This window comes from Pseudophryne corroboree, unplaced genomic scaffold (assembly GCF_028390025.1).
Source record: "Pseudophryne corroboree isolate aPseCor3 unplaced genomic scaffold, aPseCor3.hap2 scaffold_294, whole genome shotgun sequence".
Lineage (NCBI taxonomy): Eukaryota > Metazoa > Chordata > Amphibia > Anura > Myobatrachidae > Pseudophryne > Pseudophryne corroboree.
In genome coordinates, this window is record NW_026969607.1 from 670,852 (window position 1) to 686,466 (window position 15,615).

Below are 15,615 nucleotides of genomic sequence, written 5' to 3' on the forward strand. Positions count from 1 at the left end.
TTGAATGCTTCAGGGGCTGGGGAATAGCCAACATGAGCCCCACACCGAAGGAGGGTGGAGGTGTGTAATGCAAACTAGGGGTCATCCAAGCGCCGCAAAAGGCCGCCATGCCCTGCACGCCCCTTGTCTCTTTTCATATGCAGACGAGGGTTGAAGCCAACTTTGACCCACTGTTTGGATGACATCACCATATGCAAATCCATCTGCTGCAGGCCTTCCCCCAGGAATGCTTGCACTAGTTGTTGCATTTGGTTTGTTGTTTGGGGGTGCTTCAGTATTAGGCAGCCTTCTGCCCTCCCATGTTCATCTGAAAATATGTGTTCTCCCTGCAGTTGTTGTCCCCAGATGAGAGTTCCCTTGTGCTGCCTCAGTTGAATCTCCTTTACTTGACAGAGATGTGCCTGAGCAGCGGCCCTCCCCAGCCCTATCCCAAATCATACTTATTTTGCATAGGCGATACCATGGTCATGAAGATTGTTCTCCCAGGGTGAGGTTCATTCATTGCATTCTGGGTATGCTGACCCCTGTGATTTCCCCAAATGTGGGAAACTCGACTGCATTATTTGTGGTAGTGGGGGACTGTGTTTGTGCTTTCCTCTGGTCAGCTCTGGTAAAAATCAGATTTCTTTATCTCAGATCTTCCTCTAGCCTTGTTCTTCTTTCGAGAGTTCCCTTGTGCTGCCTCAGTTGGATCTCTTTCACTTGACAGGGGGGTGCCCGAGCAGCGACCCTCCCCAGCTCTAGCCCAACTCCTACTTACCTGCCAGGTGAGATACTATGATCATGAAGGTGCTTCTCCCAGGGCAAGGCTCAACCATTGCACTCTGGTTGTGCTTCCCCTGTGATTTCCCCAAATGTGGGAAACTTGACTGCATAATTTGTGTTTCCCTTGGTCGGCTCTCGTAGAATTCAGATCTCTTTGTCTCAGGTCTCTCTCCAGCCTAGTTTGCTGTCTGTTTCCACTTCTCTTTTCTTGAGCCGCTCCCTTCTATGCCCTTGCGCACTATCCTGACTTCTCCCGTCTGCTTACTTCGTGCCTTCCAACGCACAATGCAAACTACAGGTAGTGCTGCAGGGCCCACACCCTTTTACTTGCCTTACAGAGCAGCTCTGGAGCAGTTACAGTGCCCAGCTGCTGCAAGAAATCAGCTTGAATGCTTCAGGGGCTGGGGCATAGCCAACATGAGCCCCACACCGAAGGAGGGTGGAGGTGTGTAATGCGAACTAGGGGTCATCCAAGCGCCGCAAAAGGCCGCCATGCCCTGCACGCCCCTTTTCTCTTTTCATATGCAGACGAGGGTTGAAGCCAACTTTGACCCACTGCTTGGATGGCATCACCATATGCAAATCCATCTGCTGCAGGCCTTCCCCCAGGAATGCTTGCACTAGTTGTTGCATTTGGTTTGTTGTTTGGGGGTGCTTCAGTATTAGGCAGCCTTCTGCCCTCCCATGTTCATCTGAAAATATGTGTTCTCCCTGCAGTTGTTGTCCCCAGATGAGAGTTCCCTTGTGCTGCCTCAGTTGAATCTCCTTTACTTGACAGAGATGTGCCTGAGCAGCGGCCCTCCCCAGCCCTATCCCAAATCATACTTATTTTGCATAGGAGAGACCATGGTCTTGAAGATTGTTCTCCCAGGGTGAGGTTCATTCATTGCATTCTGGGTATGCTGACCCCTGTGATTTCCCCAAATGTGGGAAACTCAACTGCATTATTTGTGGTAGTGGGGGACTGTGTTTGTGCTTTCCTCTGGTCAGCTCTTTTAAAAGTCAGATTTCTTTGTTTCAGTTCTTCCTCTAGCCTTGTTCTTCTTTCGAGAGTTCCCTTGTGCTGCCTCAGTTGGATCTCCTTCACTTGACAGGGGGGTGCCCAAGCAGCGACCCTCCCCAGCTCTAGCCCAACTTCTACTTACCTGCCAGGTGAGATACTATAATCATGAAGGTGCTTCTCCCAGGGCAAGGCTCACCCATTGCACTCTGGATGTGCTGCCCCTGCGATTTCCCCAAATGTGGGAAACTTGACTGCATAATTTGTGTTTCCCCTGGTCGGCTCTCGTATAATTCAGATCTCTTTGTCTCAGGTCTCTCTCCAGCCTAGTTTGCTGTCTGTTTCCACTTCTCTTTTTTTAAGCCGCTCCATTCTATGGCCTTGCGCACTATCCTTACTTCTCCCGTCTGCTTACTTTGTGCCTTCCAATGCACAATGCAAACTACAGGTAGTGCTGCAGGGCCCACACCCTTTTACTTGCCGTACAGAGCAGCTCTGGAGCTGTTACAGTGCCCAGCTACTGCAAGAAATCAGCTTGAATGCTTCAGGGGCTGGGGCATAGCCAACATGAGCCCCACACCAAAGGAGGGTGGAGGTGTTTAATGCGAACTAGGGGTCATCCAAGCGCCGCAAAAGGCCGCCATGCCCTGCACGCCCCTTTTCTCTTTTCATATGCAGACGAGGGTTGAAGCCAACTTTGACCCACTGCTTGGATGACATCACCATATGCAAATCCATCTGCTGCAGGCCTTCCCCCAGGAATGCTTGCACTAGTTGTTGCATTTGGTTTGTTGTTTGGGGGTGCTTCAGTATTAGGCAGCCTTCTGCCCTCCCATGTTCATCTGAAAATATGTGTTCTCCCTGCAGTTGTTGTCCCCAGATGAGAGTTCCCTTATGCTGCCTCAGTTGAATCCCCTTTACTTGACAGAGATGTGCCTGAGCAGCGGCCCTCCCCAGCCCTATCCCAAATCATACTTATTTTGCATAGGAGATACCATGGTCATGAAGATTATTCTCCCAGTGTGAGGTTCATTCATTGCATTCTGGGTATGCTGACCCCTGTGATTTCCCCAAATGTGTGAAACTCGACAGCATTATTTGTGGTAGTGGGGGACTGTGTTTGTGTTTTCCTCTGGTCAGCTCAGGTAAAAGTCAGATTTCTTTGTCTCAGATCTTCCTCTAGCCTTGTTCTTCTTTCGAGAATTCCCTTGTGCTGCCTCAGTTGGATCTCCTTCACTTGACAGGGGGGTACCCGAGCAGCGACCCTCCCCAGCTCTAGCCCAACTCCTACTTACCTGCCAGGTGAGATACTATGATCACGTAGGTGCTTCTCCCAGGGCAAGGCTCACCCATTGCACTCTGGGTGTGCTGCTCCTGTGATTTCCCCAAATGTGGGAAACTTGACTGCATAATTTGTGTTTCCCCTGGTCGGCTCTCGTATAATTCAGATCTCTTTGTCTCAGGTCTCTCTCCAGCCTAGTTTGCTGTCTGTTTCCACTTCTCTATTCTTAAGTGCCTTCCAATGCACAATGCAAACTGCAGGTAGTGCTGCAGGGCCCACACCCTTTTACTTGCCGTACAGAGCAGCTCTGGAGCTGTTACAGTGCCCAGCTGCTGCAAGAAATCAGCTTGAATGCTTCAGGGGCTGGGGCATAGCCAACATGAGCCCCACACCGAAGGAGGGTGGGGGTGTTTAATGCGAACTAAGGGTCATCCAAGCGCCGCAAAAGGCCGCCATGCCCTGCATACCCCTTTTCTCTTTTCATATGCAGATGAGGGTTCCAGCCAACTTTGGCCCACTGCTTGGATGACATCACCGTATGCAAATCCGTCTTCTGCAGAACTTCCCCCAGGAATGCTTGTACTAGTTGTTGCATTTGGTTTGTTGTTTGGGGGTGCTTCAGTATTAGGCAGCCTTCTGCCCTCCCATGTTCATCTGAAAATATGTGTTCTCCCTGCAGTTGTTGTCCCCAGATGGGAGTTCCCTTGTGCTGCCTCAGTTGAATCTCCTTTACTTGACAGAGATGTGCCTGAGCAGCGGCCCTCCCCAGCCCTATCCCAAATCATACTTATTTTGCATAGGAGATACCATGGTCATGAAGATTGTTCTCCGAGGGTGAGGTTCATTCATTGCATTTTGGGTATGCTGACCCCTGTGATTTCCCCAAATGTGGGAAACTCGACTGCATTATTTGTGGTAGTGGGGGACTGTGTTTGTGCTTTCCTCTGGTCAGCTCTGGTAAAAGTCAGATTTCTTTGTCTCAGATCTTCCTCTAGCCTTGTTCTTCTTTCGAGAATTCCCTTGTGCTGCCTCAGTTGGATCTCCTTCACTTGACAGGGGGGTACCCGAGCAGCGACCCTCCCCAGCTCTAGCCCAACTCCTACTTACCTGCCAGGTGAGATACTATGATCACGTAGGTGCTTCTCCCAGGGCAAGGCTCACCCATTGCACTCTGGGTGTGCTGCTCCTGTGATTTCCCCAAATGTGGGAAACTTGACTGCATAATTTGTGTTTCCCCTGGTCGGCTCTCGTATAATTCAGATCTCTTTGTCTCAGGTCTCTCTCCAGCCTAGTTTGCTGTCTGTTTCCACTTCTCTATTCTTAAGTGCCTTCCAATGCACAATGCAAACTGCAGGTAGTGCTGCAGGGCCCACACCCTTTTACTTGCCGTACAGAGCAGCTCTGGAGCTGTTACAGTGCCCAGCTGCTGCAAGAAATCAGCTTGAATGCTTCAGGGGCTGGGGCATAGCCAACATGAGCCCCACACCGAAGGAGGGTGGGGGTGTTTAATGCGAACTAAGGGTCATCCAAGCGCCGCAAAAGGCCGCCATGCCCTGCATACCCCTTTTCTCTTTTCATATGCAGATGAGGGTTCCAGCCAACTTTGGCCCACTGCTTGGATGACATCACCGTATGCAAATCCGTCTTCTGCAGAACTTCCCCCAGGAATGCTTGTACTAGTTGTTGCATTTGGTTTGTTGTTTGGGGGTGCTTCAGTATTAGGCAGCCTTCTGCCCTCCCATGTTCATCTGAAAATATGTGTTCTCCCTGCAGTTGTTGTCCCCAGATGGGAGTTCCCTTGTGCTGCCTCAGTTGAATCTCCTTTACTTGACAGAGATGTGCCTGAGCAGCGGCCCTCCCCAGCCCTATCCCAAATCATACTTATTTTGCATAGGAGATACCATGGTCATGAAGATTGTTCTCCGAGGGTGAGGTTCATTCATTGCATTTTGGGTATGCTGACCCCTGTGATTTCCCCAAATGTGGGAAACTCGACTGCATTATTTGTGGTAGTGGGGGACTGTGTTTGTGCTTTCCTCTGGTCAGCTCTGGTAAAAGTCAGATTTCTTTGTCTCAGATTTTCCTCTAGCCTTGTTCTTCTTTCGAGAGTTCCCTTGTGCTGCCTCAGTTGGATCTCCTTCACTTGACAGGGGGGTACCCGAGCAGCAACCCTCCCCAGCTCTAGCCCAACTCCTACTTACCTGCCAGGTGAGATACTATGATCATGAAGGTGCTTCTCCCAGGGCAAGGCTCACCCATTGCACTCTGGGTGTGCTGCTCCTGCGATTTCCCCAAATGTGGGACACTTGACTGCATAATTTGTGTTTCCCCTGGTCGGCTCTCGTATAATTTAGATCTCTTTGTCTCAGGTCTCTCTCCAGCCTAGTTTGCTGCCTGTTTCCACTTCTCTTTTCTTGAGCCGCTCCCTTCTATGCCCTTGCGCACTATCCTGACTTCTCCCGTCTGCTTACTTTGTGCCTTCCAACGCACAATGCGAACTACAGGTAGTGCTGCAGGGCCCACACCCTTTTACTTGCCTTACAGAGCAGCTCTGGAGCTGTTACAGTGCCCAGCTGCTGCAAGAAATCAGCTTGAATACTTCAGGGGCTGGGGCATAGCCAACATGAGCCCCACACCGAAGGAGAATGGAGGTGTTTAATGAGAACTAGGGGTCATCCAAGCGCCGCAAAAGGCCGCCATTCCCTGCATAACCCTTATTCTCTTTTCATATGCAGATGAGGGTTCCAGCCAACTTTGGCCCACTGCTTGGATGACATCACCGTATGCAAATCCGTCTTCTGCAGACCTTCTCCCAGGAATGCTTTTACTAGTTGTTGCATTTGGTTTGTTGTTTGGGGGTGCTTCAGTATTAGGCAGCCTTCTGCCCTCCCATGTTCATCTGAAAATATGTGTTCTCCCTGCAGTTGTCCCCAGATGAGAGTTCCCTTGTGCTGCCTCAGTTGAATCTCCTTTACTTGACAGAGATGTGCCTGAGCAGCGGCCCTCCCCAGCCCTATCCCAAATCATACTTATTTTGCATAGGAGATACCATGGTCATGAAGATTGTTCTCCCAGGGTTAGGTTCATTCATTGCATTCTGGGTATGCTGACCCCTGTGATTTCCCCAAATGTGGGAAACTCAACTGCATTATTTGTGGTAGTGGGGGACTGTGTTTGTGCTTTCCTCTGGTCAGCTCTGGTAAAAGTCAGATTTCTTTGTCTCAGATCTTCCTCTAGCCTTGTTCTTCTTTCGAGAGTTCCCTTGTGCTGCCTCAGTTGGATCTCCTTCACTTGACAGGGGGGTGCCCGAGCAGCGACCCTCCCCAGCTCTAGCCCAACTCCTACTTACCTGCCAGGTGAGATACTATGATCATGTAGGTGCTTCTCCCAGGGCAAGGCTCACCCAATGCACTCTGGGTGTGCTGCCCCTGCGATTTCCCCAAATGTGGGAAACTTGACTGCATAATTTGTGTTTCCCCTGGTCGGCTCTCATATAATTCAGATCTCTTTGTCTCAGGTCTCTCTCCAGCCTAGTTTGCTGTCTGTTTCCACTTCTTTTTTCTTAAGCCGCTCCCTTCTATACCCTTGTGGACTATCCTGACATCTCCTCCTGTCTGCTTACTTTGTGCCTTCCAATGCACAATGCAAACTACAGGTAGTGCTGCAGGGCCCACACCCTTTTACTTGCCTTACAGAGCAGCTCTGGAGCTGTTACAGTGCCCAGCTGCTGCAAGAAATCAGCTTGAATGCTTCAGGGGCTGGGGCATAGCCAACATGAGCCCCACACCGACGGAGGGTGGAGGTGTTTAATGCAAACTAAGGGTCATCCAAGCACCGCAAAAGGCCGCCATGCCCTGCATACCCCTTTTCTCTTTTCATATGCAGATGAGGGTTCCAGCCAACTTTGGCCCACTGCTTGGATGACATCACCGTATGCAAATCCGTCTTCTGCAGACCTTTTCCCAGGAATGCTTGTACTAGTTGTTGCATTTGGTTTGTTGTTTGGGGGTGCTTCAGTATTAGGCAGCCTTCTGCTCTCCCATTTTCATCTGAAAATATGTGTTCTCCCTGCAGTTGTTGTCCCCAGATGAGAGTTCCCTTGTGCTGCCTCAGTTGAATCTCCTTTACTTGACAGAGATGTGCCTGAGCAGCGGCCCTCCCCAGCCCTATCCCAAATCATACTTATTTTGCATAGGAGATACCATTATCATGAAGATTGTTCTCCCAGGGTGAGGTTCATTCATTGCATTCTGGGTATGCTGACCCCTGTGATTTCCCCAAATGTGGGAAACTCGACTGCATTATTTGTTGTAGTGGGGGACTGTGTTTCTGCTTTCCTCTGGTCAGCTCTGGTAAAAGTCAGATTTCTATGTCTCAGATCTTCATCTAGCCTTGTTCTTTTTTCGAGAGTTTCCTTGTGCTGCCTCAGTTGGATCTCCTTCACTTGACAGGGGGGTGCCCGTACAGCGACCCTCCCCAGCTCTAGCCCAACTCCTACTTACCTGCCAGGTGAGATACTATGATCAGGAAGGTGCTTCTCCCAGGGCAAGGCTCACCCAATGCACTCTGGGTGTGCTGCTCCTACGATTTCCCCAAATGTGGGACACTTGATTACATAATTTGTGTTTCCTCTGGTCGGCTCTCGTATAATTCAGATCTCTTTGTCTCAGGTCTCTCTCCAGCCTAGTTTGCTGTCTGTTTCCACTTCTCTTTTCTTGAGCCGCTCCCTTCTATGCCCTTGTGCACTATCCTGACTTCCCCGTCTGCTTACTTTGTGCCTTCCAACGCACAATGCAAATTACAGGTAGTGCTGCAGGGCCCACACCCTTTTACTTGCTTTACAGAGCAGCTCTGGAGCTGTTACAGTGCCCAGCTGCTGCAAGAAATCAGCTTGAATGCTTCAGGGGCTGGGGCATAGCCAACATGAGCCCCACACCGAAGGAGGGTGGAGGTGTTTAATGCGAACTAGGGGTCATCCAAGCGCCGCAAAAGGCCGCCATGCCCTGCACACCCCTTTTTTATTTTCATATGCAGACGAGGGTTGAAGCCAACTTTGACCCACTGCTTGGATGACATCACCATATGCAAATCCGTCTGCTGCAGGCCTTCCCCCAGGAATGCTTGCACTAGTAGTTGCATTTGGTTTGTTGTTTGGGGGTGCTTCAGTATTAGGCAGCCTTCTGCCCTCCCATGTTCATCTGAAAATATGTGTTCTCCCTGCAGTTGTTGTCCCCAGATGAGAGTTCCCTTGTGCTGCCTCAGTTGAATCTCCTTTACTTGACAGAGATGTGCCTGAGCAGCGGCCCTCCCCAGCCCTATCCCAAATCATACTTATTTTGCATAGGAGATACCATGGTCATGAAGATTGTTCTCCCAGGGTGAGGTTCATTCATTGCACTCTGGGTATGCTGACCCCTGTGATTTCCCCAAATGTGGGAAACTCGACTGCATTATTTGTGGTAGTGGGGGACTGTGTTTGTGCTTTCCTCTGGTCAGCTCTGGTAAAATTCAGATTTCTTTGTCTCCGATCTTCCTCTAGCCTTGTTCTTCTTTCGAGAGTTCCCTTGTGCTGCCTCAGTTGGATCTCCTTCACTTGACAGGGGGTGCCCGAGCAGCAATCCTCCACAGCTCTAGCCCAACTCCTACTTACCTGCCAGGTGAGATACTATGATCTTCACTGTTAGGGCAATCAGGATGTGGAATTCCCTGCCAGGGAAGGTGGTAATGGCGGACTCTGTTATTGGATTTAAAAAAGGAATGGATACATTTCTGAATGAAAAAGCTATCCAAGGTTATAATACTTAAAATATCAACATGGTTAATCCGGGGGTAACATGAGTTATAGTAGCTAACTAGTCATAAAACATTATTCAGCAAGTATGTAGAATCATCACAACTTAAAACAGGTTGAACACGATGGGCAATTTGCCTCTATTCAACCTCAAAAACTATGTTACCATATGTTACTATATTACTATGTTACTGTAGTATACAGAACACCACAATGTAATGAGCAGTGATAGTGAGCACTGATGAGGATACTAGAACTGACACTGAGCAGCAAGATGCAGCACTGGACTATTAGTAATGTACTGTAGTATGCTGAGCACCACAATGCAGCACAAGACAATGAGCAGTGATACTGAGCACTGATGAGGATACTACTGAGAACTGACACTGAGCAGGAGAGACACACTACTAGTATTACTGAGCAGCAATAAGTAACCACTGATACTGAGCACTGATATTGAGATTTCCACTGAGAGAACATAGCCACGTCCTCTCCGCTCTCTCTTCAATGCACGAGTAAAAATGGCGGCAACGCGCAGCTCTTTATATGGAATCCGAATCTCGCGAGAATCCGACAGCGGGATGATGACATTTTCCCTTGTTCAGGTTTTCCGAGTCAGGCGGGAACAACCGAGCCTGCCTCGGACCAGTGTAAACCACGTGGAGTTCGTCGGGAATTCGGTTCTCGGAGAACCGAACCCGCTCCTCTATATATACTATATTACTATGTTACTGTAGTATACAGAACACCACAATGCAATGAGCAGTGATAGTGAGCACTGATGAGGATACTAGAACTGACACTGAGCAGCAAGATGCAGCACTGGACTATTAGTAATGTACTGTAGTATGCTGAGCACCACAATGCAGCACAAGACAATGAGCAGTGATACTGAGCACTGATGAGGATACTACTGAGAACTGACACTGAGCAGGAGAGACACACTACTAGTATTACTGAGCAGCAATAAGTAACCACTGATACTGAGCACTGATATTGAGATTTCCACTGAGAGAACATAGCCACGTCCTCTCCGCTCTCTCTTCAATGCACGTGTAAAAATGGCAGCAACGCGCAGCTCTTTATATGGAATCCGAATCTCACGAGAATCTGACAGCGGGATGATGACATTTTCCCTTGTTCAGGTTTTCCGAGTCAGGCGGGAACAACCGAGCCTGCCTCGGACCAGTGTAAACCACGTGGAGTTCGTGGGGAATTCGGTTCTCGGAGAACCGAACCCGCTCCTCTCTACCTTATACCCATCAATTTTTTTTATTTTCAATCTAAGCCCCTGCAGTTTTCTGTAAGCATCTGCTTCGCTATGATGATCAACAAGTCACAAGGGCAAACACTCAGGGCTTGAGGCGTAGATCTTAGGACCAGCTGCTACAAGCATGGCAGAGGTGTCACTATCACTGGTGACACCCAGAGAGGTGGCGAGGGAGATTGTAATGCAGTGCGCGCAGATAAACAGCGCAATGGTAAAAAGGAGGCATGGTTTCATAGGTAGGGGCGTGGCCTGGTGGCCTGAATCTACATTTTGTTGCTCCGGGTGTCCCGGGGGTTGGGGGCTGCACCCGGGGACTAGTGTGTGAGCGGTGCTGGCTCCTGCACAGTGACAGGGCATGGCCACCCAGCATGACGCCTCCCTTCTTGACCATGCTGTAATTGCAGTCGCACTGCAGTTCAGCGTGATCATAAAAAATGGTGTAGGCTCCTGCTGGTGCAGACTGTAGAGAAAAGCTGCTGTGACCACGCCCCCTGTGTCTCCTCCATTGCAGACCCCATTTTGAAGCCTTGCCCCCGGACTAAGAGAAAAGAATGCCCTTGCGCACTATCCTGACTTCTCCTCCCGTCTGCTTAATTTGTGCCTTCCAACGCACAATGCGAACAACAGGTGGTGCTGCAGGGCCCACACCCTTTTACTTGCCTTACAGAACAGCTCTGGAGCTGTTACAGTGCCCAGCTGCTGCAAGAAATCAGCTTGAATGCATCAGGGGATGGGGCATGGCCAACATGAGCCCCACACCAAAGGAGGGTGGGGGTGTTTAATGCGAACTAGGGGTCATCCAAGCACTGCAAAAGGCCGCCATGCCCTGCATGCCCCTTTTCTCTTTTCATATGCAGATGAGGGTTCCAGTCAACTTTGGCCTACTGCTTGGATAACATCACCGTATGCAAATCCGTCTGCTGCAGACCTTCCCCCAGGAGTGCTTGTACTAGTTGTTGCATATGGGCCCTCATTCCGAGTCGTTCGCTCTGTAAATTTCATCGCATCGCAGTGAAATTCTGCTTAGTACGCATGCGCAATATTCGCACTGCGACTGCGCCAAGTAATTTTACAATGAAGAAAGTATTTTTACTCACGGCTTTTTCTTCGCTCCGGCGATCGTAATGTGATTGACAGGAAATGGGTGTTACTGGGCGGAAACAGGCCGTTTTATGGGCGTGTGGGAAAAAACGCTACAGTTTCCGGAAAAAACGCAGGAGTGGCCGGAGAAACGGGGGAGTGTCTGGGCGAACTCTGGGAGTGTTTGTGACGTCAAACCAGGAACGACAAGCACTGAACTGATCGCAGATGCCGAGTAAGTCTGAAGCTACTCTGAAACTGCTAAGTAGTTTGTAATCGCAGTATTGCGAATACATCGGTCGCAATTTTAAGAAGCTAAGATTCACTCCCAGTAGGCGGCGGCTTAGCGTGTGTAACTCTGCTAAAATGGCCTTGCGAGCGATCAACTCGGAATGAGGGCCATGGTTTGATATTTGATGGTGCTTCAGTATTAGGCAGCCTTCCGCCCTCCCATGTTCATCTGAAAAGATGTGGTCTCCCTGCAGTTGTTGTCCCCAGATGAGAGTTCCCTTGTGCTGCCTCAGTTGAATCTCCTTTACTTGACAGAGATGTGCCTGAGCAGCGGCCCTCACCAGCCCTATCCCAAATCATACTTATTTTGCATAGGAGATACCATGGTCATGAAGATTGTTCTCCCAGGGTGAGGTTCATTCATTGCATTCTGGGTATGCTGACCCCTGTGATTTTCCCAAATGTGGGAAACTCGACTGCATTATTTGTGGTAGTGGGGGACTGTGTTTGTGCTTTCCTCTGGTCAGCTCGGGTAAAAGTCAGATTTCTTTGTCTCAGATCTTCCTCTAGCCTTGTTCTTCTTTCGAGAGTTCCCTTGTGCTGCTTCAGTTGGATCTCCTTCACTTCACAGGGGGGAACCCGAGCAGCGACCCTCCCCAGCTCTAGCCCAACTCCTACTTACCTGCCAGGTGAGATACTATGATCATGAAGGTGCTTCTCCCAGGGCAAGGCTCAACCATTGCACTCTGGGTGTGCTGCTCCTGCGATTTCCCCAAATGTGGGAAACTTGACTGCATAATTTGTGTTTCCCCTCGTCGGCACTCGTATAATTCAGATCTCTTTGTCTCAGGTCTCTCTCCAGCCTAGTTTGCTGTCTGTTTCCACTTCTCTTTTCTTGAGCCGCTCCCTTCTATGCCCTTGCGCACTATCCTGACTTCTCCAGTCTGCTTACTTCGTGCCTTCCAACGCACAATGCGAACTACAGGTAGTGCTGCAGGGCCCACACCCTTTTACTTGCCTTACAGAGTAGCTCTGGAGCAGTTACAGTGCCCAGCTGCTGCAAGAAATCAGCTTGAATGCTTCAGGGGCTGGGGCATAGCCAACATGAGCCCCACACCGAAGGAGGGAGGAGGTGTGTAATGCAAACTAGGGGTCATCCAAGCGCTGCAAAAGGCCGCCATGCCCTGCACGCCCCTTTTCTCTTTTCATATGCAGACGAGGGTTGAAGCCAACTTTGACCCACTGCTTGGATGACATCACCATATGCAAATCCATCTGCTGCAGGCCTTCCCCCAGGAATGCTTGCACTAGTTGTTGCATTTGGTTTGTTGTTTGGGGGTGCTTCAGTATTAGGCAGCCTTCTGCCCTCACATGTTCATCTGAAAATATGTGTTCTCCCTGCAGTTGTTGTCCCCAGATGAGAGTTCCCTTGTGCTGCCTCAGTTGAATCTCCTTTACTTGACAGAGATGTGCCTGAGCAGCGGCCCTCCCCAGCCCTATCCCAAATCATAATTATTTTGCATAGGCGATACCATGGTCATGAAGATTGTTCTCCCAGGGTGAGGTTCATTCATTGCATTCTGGGTATGCTGACCCCTGTGATTTCCCCAAATGTGGGAAACTCGACTGCATTATTTGTGGTAGTGGGGGACTGTGTTTGTGCTTTCCTCTGGCCAGCTCTGGAAAAAGTCAGATTTCTTTGTCTCAGATCTTCCTCTAGCCTTGTTCTTCTTTCGAGAGTTCCCTTGTGCTGCCTCAGTTGGATCTCTTTCACTTGACAGGGGGGTGCCCGAACAGCGACCCTCCCCAGCTCTAGCCCAACTCCTACTTACCTGCCAGGTGAGATACTATGATCATGAAGGTGCTTCTCCCAGGGCAAGGCTCACCCATTGCACTCTGGGTGTGCTGCCCCTGCGATTTCCCCAAATGTGGGAAACTTGACTGCATAATTTGTGTTTCCCTTGGTCGGCTCTCGTATAATTCAGATCTCTTTGTCTCAGGTCTCTCTACAGCCTAGTTTGCTGTCTGTTTCCACTTCTCTTTTCTTCAGCCGCTCCCTTCTATACCCTTGTGAACTATCCTGACTTCTCCTCCCGTCTGCTTACTTTGTGCCTTCCAATGCACAATGCAAACTACAGGTAGTGCTGCAGGGCCCACACCCTTTTACTTGCCTTACAGAGCAGCTCTGGAGCTGTTACAGTGCCCAGCTGCTGCAAGAAATCAGCTTGAATGCTTCAGGGGATGGGGCATGGCCAACATGAGCCCCACACCAAAGGAGGGTGGAGGTGTTTAATGCGAACTAGGGGTCATCCAAGCACCGCAAAAGGCCGCCATGCCCTGCACGCCCCTTTTCTCTTTTCATATGCAGATGAGGGTTGAAGCCAACTTTGGCCCACTGCTTGGATGACATCACCGTATGCAAATCCGTCTTCTGCAGACCTTTTCCCAGGAATGCTTGTACTAGTTGTTGCATTTGGTTTGTTGTTTGGGGGTGCTTCAGTATTAGGCAGCCTTCTGCTCTCCCATTTTCATCTGAAAATATGTGTTCTCCCTGCAGTTGTTGTCCCCAGATGAGAGTTCCCTTGTGCTGCCTCAGTTGAATCTCCTTTACTTGACAGAGATGTGCCTGAGCAGCGGCCCTCCCCAGCCCTATCCCAAATCATACTTATTTTGCATAGGAGATACCATTATCATGAAGATTGTTCTCCCAGGGTGAGGTTCATTCATTGCATTCTGGGTATGCTGACCCCTGTGATTTCCCCAAATGTGGGAAACTCGACTGCATTATTTGTTGTAGTGGGGGACTGTGTTTCTGCTTTCCTCTGGTCAGCTCTGGTAAAAGTCAGATTTCTATGTCTCAGATCTTCATCTAGCCTTGTTCTTTTTTCGAGAGTTTCCTTGTGCTGCCTCAGTTGGATCTCCTTCACTTGACAGGGGGGTGCCCGTACAGCGACCCTCCCCAGCTCTAGCCCAACTCCTACTTACCTGCCAGGTGAGATACTATGATCAGGAAGGTGCTTCTCCCAGGGCAAGGCTCACCCAATGCACTCTGGGTGTGCTGCTCCTACGATTTCCCCAAATGTGGGACACTTGATTACATAATTTGTGTTTCCTCTGGTCGGCTCTCGTATAATTCAGATCTCTTTGTCTCAGGTCTCTCTCCAGCCTAGTTTGCTGTCTGTTTCCACTTCTCTTTTCTTGAGCCGCTCCCTTCTATGCCCTTGTGCACTATCCTGACTTCCCCGTCTGCTTACTTTGTGCCTTCCAACGCACAATGCAAATTACAGGTAGTGCTGCAGGGCCCACACCCTTTTACTTGCTTTACAGAGCAGCTCTGGAGCTGTTACAGTGCCCAGCTGCTGCAAGAAATCAGCTTGAATGCTTCAGGGGCTGGGGCATAGCCAACATGAGCCCCACACCGAAGGAGGGTGGAGGTGTTTAATGCGAACTAGGGGTCATCCAAGCGCCGCAAAAGGCCGCCATGCCCTGCACACCCCTTTTTTATTTTCATATGCAGACGAGGGTTGAAGCCAACTTTGACCCACTGCTTGGATGACATCACCATATGCAAATCCGTCTGCTGCAGGCCTTCCCCCAGGAATGCTTGCACTAGTAGTTGCATTTGGTTTGTTGTTTGGGGGTGCTTCAGTATTAGGCAGCCTTCTGCCCTCCCATGTTCATCTGAAAATATGTGTTCTCCCTGCAGTTGTTGTCCCCAGATGAGAGTTCCCTTGTGCTGCCTCAGTTGAATCTCCTTTACTTGACAGAGATGTGCCTGAGCAGCGGCCCTCCCCAGCCCTATCCCAAATCATACTTATTTTGCATAGGAGATACCATGGTCATGAAGATTGTTCTCCCAGGGTGAGGTTCATTCATTGCACTCTGGGTATGCTGACCCCTGTGATTTCCCCAAATGTGGGAAACTCGACTGCATTATTTGTGGTAGTGGGGGACTGTGTTTGTGCTTTCCTCTGGTCAGCTCTGGTAAAATTCAGATTTCTTTGTCTCCGATCTTCCTCTAGCCTTGTTCTTCTTTCGAGAGTTCCCTTGTGCTGCCTCAGTTGGATCTCCTTCACTTGACAGGGGGTGCCCGAGCAGCAATCCTCCACAGCTCTAGCCCAACTCCTACTTACCTGCCAGGTGAGATACTATGATCTTCACTGTTAGGGCAATCAGGATGTGGAATTCCCTGCCAG

At 49.8% G+C, this 15,615-nt stretch overlaps 18 non-coding genes and 4 pseudogenes across 18 annotated transcripts; all 22 read left to right on the forward strand.

Moving 5' to 3' along the window:
• The first annotated feature begins 436 nt into the window (after positions 1-436).
• On the forward strand, positions 437-600 carry LOC135015052 (U1 spliceosomal RNA). Its single transcript, XR_010213402.1, has one exon. It is a non-coding gene; the product is annotated as a U1 spliceosomal RNA (small nuclear RNA).
• A 152-nt stretch (positions 601-752) lies between these two features.
• On the forward strand, positions 753-904 carry LOC135015294 (U1 spliceosomal RNA; annotated as a pseudogene).
• A 682-nt stretch (positions 905-1,586) lies between these two features.
• On the forward strand, positions 1,587-1,750 carry LOC135015002 (U1 spliceosomal RNA). The gene has a single exon (XR_010213352.1). It is a non-coding gene; the product is annotated as a U1 spliceosomal RNA (small nuclear RNA).
• Positions 1,751-1,902: 152 nt separating this feature from the next.
• LOC135015346 (U1 spliceosomal RNA) lies at positions 1,903-2,065 on the forward strand. The gene has a single exon (XR_010213641.1). It is a non-coding gene; the product is annotated as a U1 spliceosomal RNA (small nuclear RNA).
• Positions 2,066-2,736: 671 nt separating this feature from the next.
• LOC135015155 (U1 spliceosomal RNA) lies at positions 2,737-2,900 on the forward strand. The gene has a single exon (XR_010213504.1). It is a non-coding gene; the product is annotated as a U1 spliceosomal RNA (small nuclear RNA).
• Positions 2,901-3,052: 152 nt separating this feature from the next.
• Positions 3,053-3,215, forward strand: LOC135015347 (U1 spliceosomal RNA). Its single transcript, XR_010213642.1, has one exon. It is a non-coding gene; the product is annotated as a U1 spliceosomal RNA (small nuclear RNA).
• A 615-nt stretch (positions 3,216-3,830) lies between these two features.
• On the forward strand, positions 3,831-3,994 carry LOC135014993 (U1 spliceosomal RNA). The gene has a single exon (XR_010213343.1). It is a non-coding gene; the product is annotated as a U1 spliceosomal RNA (small nuclear RNA).
• Positions 3,995-4,146: 152 nt separating this feature from the next.
• On the forward strand, positions 4,147-4,309 carry LOC135015348 (U1 spliceosomal RNA). The gene has a single exon (XR_010213643.1). It is a non-coding gene; the product is annotated as a U1 spliceosomal RNA (small nuclear RNA).
• Positions 4,310-4,924: 615 nt separating this feature from the next.
• On the forward strand, positions 4,925-5,088 carry LOC135014995 (U1 spliceosomal RNA). Its single transcript, XR_010213345.1, has one exon. It is a non-coding gene; the product is annotated as a U1 spliceosomal RNA (small nuclear RNA).
• Positions 5,089-5,240: 152 nt separating this feature from the next.
• Positions 5,241-5,382, forward strand: LOC135015285 (U1 spliceosomal RNA; annotated as a pseudogene).
• Positions 5,383-6,072: 690 nt separating this feature from the next.
• LOC135014978 (U1 spliceosomal RNA) lies at positions 6,073-6,236 on the forward strand. Its single transcript, XR_010213327.1, has one exon. It is a non-coding gene; the product is annotated as a U1 spliceosomal RNA (small nuclear RNA).
• A 152-nt stretch (positions 6,237-6,388) lies between these two features.
• On the forward strand, positions 6,389-6,530 carry LOC135015377 (U1 spliceosomal RNA; annotated as a pseudogene).
• Positions 6,531-7,225: 695 nt separating this feature from the next.
• Positions 7,226-7,389, forward strand: LOC135015078 (U1 spliceosomal RNA). The gene has a single exon (XR_010213428.1). It is a non-coding gene; the product is annotated as a U1 spliceosomal RNA (small nuclear RNA).
• Positions 7,390-7,541: 152 nt separating this feature from the next.
• LOC135015411 (U1 spliceosomal RNA) lies at positions 7,542-7,704 on the forward strand. Its single transcript, XR_010213677.1, has one exon. It is a non-coding gene; the product is annotated as a U1 spliceosomal RNA (small nuclear RNA).
• A 670-nt stretch (positions 7,705-8,374) lies between these two features.
• Positions 8,375-8,538, forward strand: LOC135014972 (U1 spliceosomal RNA). Its single transcript, XR_010213321.1, has one exon. It is a non-coding gene; the product is annotated as a U1 spliceosomal RNA (small nuclear RNA).
• Positions 8,539-11,777: 3,239 nt separating this feature from the next.
• Positions 11,778-11,941, forward strand: LOC135015281 (U1 spliceosomal RNA). The gene has a single exon (XR_010213609.1). It is a non-coding gene; the product is annotated as a U1 spliceosomal RNA (small nuclear RNA).
• A 152-nt stretch (positions 11,942-12,093) lies between these two features.
• LOC135015328 (U1 spliceosomal RNA) lies at positions 12,094-12,229 on the forward strand (annotated as a pseudogene).
• A 698-nt stretch (positions 12,230-12,927) lies between these two features.
• On the forward strand, positions 12,928-13,091 carry LOC135015070 (U1 spliceosomal RNA). The gene has a single exon (XR_010213420.1). It is a non-coding gene; the product is annotated as a U1 spliceosomal RNA (small nuclear RNA).
• A 152-nt stretch (positions 13,092-13,243) lies between these two features.
• LOC135015222 (U1 spliceosomal RNA) lies at positions 13,244-13,406 on the forward strand. Its single transcript, XR_010213567.1, has one exon. It is a non-coding gene; the product is annotated as a U1 spliceosomal RNA (small nuclear RNA).
• Positions 13,407-14,080: 674 nt separating this feature from the next.
• LOC135015079 (U1 spliceosomal RNA) lies at positions 14,081-14,244 on the forward strand. Its single transcript, XR_010213429.1, has one exon. It is a non-coding gene; the product is annotated as a U1 spliceosomal RNA (small nuclear RNA).
• A 152-nt stretch (positions 14,245-14,396) lies between these two features.
• LOC135015412 (U1 spliceosomal RNA) lies at positions 14,397-14,559 on the forward strand. The gene has a single exon (XR_010213678.1). It is a non-coding gene; the product is annotated as a U1 spliceosomal RNA (small nuclear RNA).
• A 670-nt stretch (positions 14,560-15,229) lies between these two features.
• On the forward strand, positions 15,230-15,393 carry LOC135014983 (U1 spliceosomal RNA). Its single transcript, XR_010213332.1, has one exon. It is a non-coding gene; the product is annotated as a U1 spliceosomal RNA (small nuclear RNA).
• Positions 15,394-15,615: the final 222 nt, after the last annotated feature.